Source organism: Mustela erminea, chromosome 12 (genome assembly GCF_009829155.1).
Source record: "Mustela erminea isolate mMusErm1 chromosome 12, mMusErm1.Pri, whole genome shotgun sequence".
NCBI lineage: Eukaryota > Metazoa > Chordata > Mammalia > Carnivora > Mustelidae > Mustela > Mustela erminea.
Window position 1 is genome coordinate 1875306 of NC_045625.1, and position 6000 is coordinate 1881305.

General features: G+C 62.2%; 1 long non-coding RNA gene across 1 annotated transcript in view; it reads left to right on the forward strand.

Moving 5' to 3' along the window:
• The window catches only part of LOC116571043, a 30788-nt gene extending 25706 nt beyond the window's left edge, over positions 1-5082 (forward strand). Inside the window, exon 3 of the long non-coding RNA XR_004277665.1 lies at positions 4384-5082. This is a non-coding gene — a long non-coding RNA (uncharacterized LOC116571043). The remainder of the gene's footprint in view (positions 1-4383) is intronic.
• The last annotated feature ends 918 nt before the right edge of the window (positions 5083-6000 follow it).

Here is a 6000-nt window from a genome sequence, read left to right on the forward strand (position 1 = left end):
GAAAGCAAGGACCAGAGAGGGAAAGTCACCTTCCCCGGGTCCCCCAGCTCGGCAGGGGGTCTGGACTGACAACCGCAGCGTTGCCTTCGGGGGAAGGGTTCGGTGGGGGCTGCGTGGCAACCCCGGCCAGCCGGGATTGAAACAGAAGCCCGTCTGCGGCCGCCCGGCTTCCTTGCCCCGGTGATGTCATCTTCCACACTCTGAGTGCGTCCCGGGGAAGGAGGGGCACAGGGCCTCGGTTTATCATCGTCCAGTTCAAGGCACAGTGTTTGGCCAAAAGCTTGTCCTCTGACCGCCCCGTGAACTTATCTTCCCCGCTCCCGTGCTGCAGTGAGGAGCGGAAGGTGTTTCCACGTCGTGTTGAGGTCATCTGTACGGGAGCCTCGCGGGCGGACATGAAATGTTTACCGTCTGCAGTGAACTTCCAACGGGACAGGAAGCACTGGAAGCAGAGGACGGCAGGGGAGGGGGCGGCGGCTGCCCCGCTGCAGGCCGGGGGAGGGGGACTGGCTGGGGCTGCCCTGTCCTCCCCGGGGCCTCGCCTGGGGCACATCCGCCTGCCGGGGCAGCTCCTCTCCCTCCCCTGGGCACGGCCGAAGCACACCCCCCCACCCCCCCCCCCCCCGTTCTTGGACACTCTCCAGGCCCCTTCGTGGCGTCCCTCCCTCTCCCCCGTCCCAGCCCCTCTGCTTCCGGCCCCTCCACGGCCCCAGTGTGACCAGCTGTCCTCTGTCCCCCATGTGCCCAGCCACACCGTGGAGATGCTCGGGAGGTGTGGGGGGCCTGGAAGGGCCAGCTGGGAGGGTCTGCAGGAGCCGAAGCGGCCACCCGCTGCTCTGGGGAACTGAGCGCTGGGGGGATGTTGCTGCCAGGGTGGCTCCCGGGGGGAAGGGCTGCGTCCACGGCCCACCTCGAGTGCCTGTTTGCGCCCCACCGTCGTACTGTCCTCGACTTCACGTTTTCTGAAGGCCTGCTGACGGCCGCGCACGGCACGGTCGTAGCGGAGCGGGGGGTAGTGCAAGCAGTGGTTTCCTCACCTGGGGGCTGCAGGGGACGTCCCAGCTGGGCTGTCCGGGCCTCCTTTCCCGCGAACGCTCACACGCGCTGACTCCCCAGAGCTGGGTGCTGGGTCTCTCTTCTGGGAGGAGATTCCCGATGTGCGAGTGAGCGCTCCTCTCTCGGCCTAGGGGTCGTGTGTGCTAGGCGAGGGCGGGGGTGGACCAGTTGTCTGCAGAGTGGGCCCCTGTGTTCCCTGCCATTCGCTGAGCCACTCCCCCCAAGGCCCCTAGCATGTCCCCAGTGGCCCCCCCTTAGCACTCTTGGAGACCCTGGGGGTGGTCTGGAGGTGGGTCCAGGGGGGGTTCCAGGGAGCTCCCCTGAATGGAAGGACCCAGGAGCCAGGAGACATTGGTTACTGACTTACTCCAGCTGCTGGGGAGCCGAGGCCATGACCTCCCCAGGCGCTGCCCCCCCAAGTGACCTCCACAGCGCCCTCAGTGACCCAGGACCCCCCACCTCATCTGCGGGACAAACACCCCATTGATTCTCTGGTTCAACTAGAGGGAAAAATCCCCCTGAACCTCCGCCAAGGGTGTGGGGAGTGCGTTTGGAACGACTCCAGAGCCGGAACCCAGAGAAGGGGGGTACTCCCAACTTTTATGACTTGCTTCAAATAACTTCCTGGAAATGGTCGAGTGCGGCTTGCCGTCCCCGCGGCCTCGTTGGGGAGCAATGTTCCATGCAGAGAGCAGGGTCATGGTTGGCCGTGGGTTCTGCGGCTTTGCTCGGGAGGGAGACGGGATCTGCAGAGCCCCCGGGAGCTCCGGACTTCAGGCTGCCTCTCAGCCCCCGGGACCTTCCTGTGGTCCACGGGACGGTCTGTTGGGGACACAGCAGCCCCACCACATCTGCGGTCACGGTCCTGCTCTCCCGCGTCGGGCCCGCCCTGCGGTCTGCTCCCAGTCAGAATGCTTCGGCAAGCACACTCCACCTCCGGCTTGGTGGCAGGATGGTGGAGGTCCGTGAGTGCCAGCCTCACCAGCACAGCCCGTAGTAAGCATGGCGTGCGTCACGTGCTGGACTCCACACCAGGCTCTGCCGCACCCTGCCCTGCACCCCTGCGTGGCAGCCCCGCCTCCCTGGGCCTTGGTTTCCCTGTCTGTATCTTGGGGATGGGGTGGGGGCCTCCCCCACCAGGAGACTGTCCCTGTCCCCTGATCCCCTGGAGCGGCACCCACGGTGAGCACTTTCGGTGCTGGGCAGCGTCACCCACACCCCCAGGACTTGTGCCCGTAAACACCGCAGCGTGTGTCTCAGCCGCCGTGTGTGAAAGTAAGTCAGCTCACCGCAGGGAGCTCCACAGAGAGGACGGTGCCTCGTAAACGAGGAGGGATAGGACCAGAGAGCTGGCCCACGGCACGCGGTGGCACCCCCATGGCCTCAGGCTTGTCCCCTCGCCCAGACCCCTGCCGGCTCTGCGTCCTGGTCGGTCCAGCAGGTCAAGAACAGCCGGAGTGGGGTCGCGAGTCCTTGATACAGCTGCAGGCTCCCTGCTTTCCTGTCCTTGTCCGCGTCGATAGCCGTGCTGACTCGTGCGCACTCGTGCTTGGGGAAGGGACTGGAGCCTTGCTCTGTCCGGCAGCAGGATCCTGTTGGTGGCGGGTGATCCTTGTTCCTCTGTGTGAGAGTTCCCGGTACCCGTGAGGACGTGCACACAGGCGTGCTCGTGTGGCACCCGAGGCCTGTGTGTGTGACGCGGACATTCGTGGGGTGTGCCCGTCACATGTCCTAGTTAGTGTCCTCGGATACGACGTGTCTGCTGCTCCCCAGACTCGTCCTTCCTGCCCAGGACCGTGTTGTGAATCCTTGTGCGGTTTCCCCCTTAGGGTTTTTTGTTTTGTTTTGTTTAAAGATTTTATTTATTTATTTGACTGACAGAGATCACAAGTAGGCAGAGAGGCAGGCAGAGACAGAGGGGGAAGCAGGCTCCCTGATGAGCAGAGAGCCCGATGCGGGGCTCGATCCCAGGACCCTGAGATCATGACCTGAGCCGAAGGCAGAGGCCTAATCCACTGAGCCGCCCAGGCGCCCCGCCCCCGTAGGATTCGATGGTTTCGTTGTCCCGTCTACAGCGCTCTCCCGCTGGAAGCTGTTCCGGGGGAAGGGGAAGCCGGACTTCTGTTCCTCCTAAGCTTTGTTCCTCAGTACGGCACCGCCAAGGAGGGGACGTCCCATCGTCTCCCTGCGCTTTCTCGTACTCTGCAGCCCACCTGTCTCCCGGGGGCTCTGTCTGGATCCACGTGGCCTTGCCGAGGGGGCGCGCTCTCCGGCACCGGGCTGCCCACGGCGTGGCGGCTGGCGCATCAGTGGGTTCCCTGGGCGTCATTACCCAGCAGCATTTCATTTGAACGGAAAGGTCGTTTTGCGGGGCCTCGAACAACCCCACGGAAAATACTGTCGGCGTTCGAACAGTTGGATGGGGTAGAGTTGGATACAATTGTAGGAGGTAGCCTAACGCTCAGGCTGTCTCCATCCAAGAGGGGTGACCCTCTTCCCCTCACGTTTGTCCTACCCTCTGTCACGTTTTCCTCTTGCTTCCCACAGACCCCGTGCGTGTCTTGTTAAACACGCATGGTGGCTTTCAGATAAGCTCTGTCCCCACTCTGGGTAGGGGAGCATGTTGGCGGGGGCGGGGGGCGCCAGCCGGGCCTGCTCATGGATGGAATCCTACAGCCACCTTGTCCCTCCCTCGTCGTGGTAAAAGAACTGCCAGAACAGGACTGGGGGAAGGAGGGGTCCCACGGGTCGTGGCTCCCACTCCCATGGCCGCGGGGAGGGAACTGAGGTTCCTGCTGCCAGCTCAGTGGAGGCTGTGGCGGTGTCCCTTGTGGCACCAGGCCTGAGGGCCCGGGGACTGAGGGGCCGAAGGAGAGCCGTTGGACCCCACCAGAGGGGCCCTGGGGGCTGCGACTTCAGCCCCAGGCAGGTTTCCTTTCAAACAGCAGCAGCGGCAGGGGATTTTTGTTAAAGGCCCCCACATGAATGTGCAGCAGCGGGAGGGCATGCACGAAGGCCATACGGAGAGCGGCACGTCCCCCGTGTGTCGAGCAGAGAAGGGAGGCAGCACGTTCACCTCTGGTGGGATCCGCATGTGCTTGTGGGGCCGGGTGACCCCTTGGCTGAGGGCAGGGGTGGCTGTGGGGGGTGGGGTGCCAGATGTGTCCAGGGAGCTGGCCTGTGTGGATTCTGGACCAGGGCTGTCCTGCCCGGGCGCATACTTTGTGATCCCTCAGTGGGGACACTGGATTGGTGCGGGTTTCCAGAATGCATGTCTCATATTAAAAAAAAGAAAAGTTTTAAGATGTTCCAATTCATTTTTCTCAGATGCAGAGTCTAAGCCGGGCACCATCTGGATTTGCAGGTCGCCGGAAATTACGGGCCACGTGTGGAATATCCATGACATGACCACCGCACCCGTCAAACACGGAGTCAGGAACGGATGCATCTCTCCCACTGCAGAGCCACTGCTTTTCCTTGAAAAGCTCCAGAAGATTATTTTTAGTATCTGAAACTTATCTTTCCCTCCTAAAATTGAACTTGGTGTTGCAAGGAAATGAGTGAGTGTGCGTCTTTGCCCGGAGAGCCCAAGCTCAGCCCCGTCACGAAGAAGAGCCTGTGGCCTCGTGGGCAAGAAGCAAGGCTCTGGCTCTGGGCCTCGCCCCCGGTGGGAGTCTCATTGTGACGGGTGAGCGTGCTGTGCGGCTTGGCCCGAGTACACACTGTGGACCGTACCTGGCACGGCGCACACGCTTTCTGTCCCGTGGAGCCGGTCTGGGAGGGAGAGCCCACACTTTGCCCTGGGGAGACCCTCCTGGGGTGGTGCACCCATGGCTGGGGCTATCTCCGCCTTTTCCGCTTTTGGGGAGAGCCCTGGAGCCCCATCCGTCAGGCCCTCCAAGGACTGGGAAGAGATTTGGTTGAAAGAAATGTGCACCGTGTGCTCGTTCTGGTGGGTTCTGCATTCTTTCCTAGTGAAGTATTGTGCATGGAAAACCAGAATATATGGTCAGCATTCTTCCTATAAACAGAGCAGTTGTACATTGTGGAGGAATGACTTCGCGATGACTTGGGGGTTGTCATGGCTACCCTGCCCCCACCATGTGGTCCTGCGTGCTGCTGCCTACGTGGGACCGGGCCGCTCAGTGCCCGGCTGACTCATGGCTCTGTGGGCACCGCCGGCTTGCTCCCCTTTCTCCGGCTGGAGCTTGTAGGAGAGTAAGTGTCCCTGTGTGACCGACCGTATTCCTGGTGTCACACGAAGTCACATGTGGAAGTCCAGGGCACCAAAGGCAATGTCCGGGGCCACCAGAGGCAGTGTCCGGGGTCATTGTGCCATCAGTGGACCCCTCGGGGCTCCAGAAGACACAGCTGGGAAATGAGCAAACTCTCCAGTCCTATCTGCTTCTCACTCCCTCCGGACTGTGTTTTAGAAAACCCCGCTCCGGTCTGCGCACACCCTGGCAGGCCTGACTTCACGCACGGGTCCGCTCCCGCATGAGGATTGCCTGGAGTGTGTACATGGAGTGATTTTCTCACTGCTTTTCAGTAGAGTCTCAGAGGTTTTCCTGGAGGAGTCGGCGTCTGGCTCGGGCCCACGCTGAGAGTCCCAGCCAGGAACCCGTGCGCGCTCGGCGAAGCCGTTTGCCTTTTTCCGCGGCTCCTGTACGTGCGCTCAGTTCTCCAGCGGCCCCTGAACGGGAGCCAGTGAACAGGCAATCCTCACGGTGCTTTCGCAGCGCTGATTACAGGCGTACGCACCATATATCAAAATCTGCCACGTAGACAGGCCCTCCCCTCTGTGGGAGTTACCTGCGACCTGCGCGGTTGAAGAGGACGGCGGCCGGCCTCTGGGGCGAGCCTTTGGTGTTCTCCTGCCCCCATCTGCTGCAGAAGGGTCCCTGGGGATCGGAGACAGTGCACTTCTCTAGGTCGCAAGGGGTC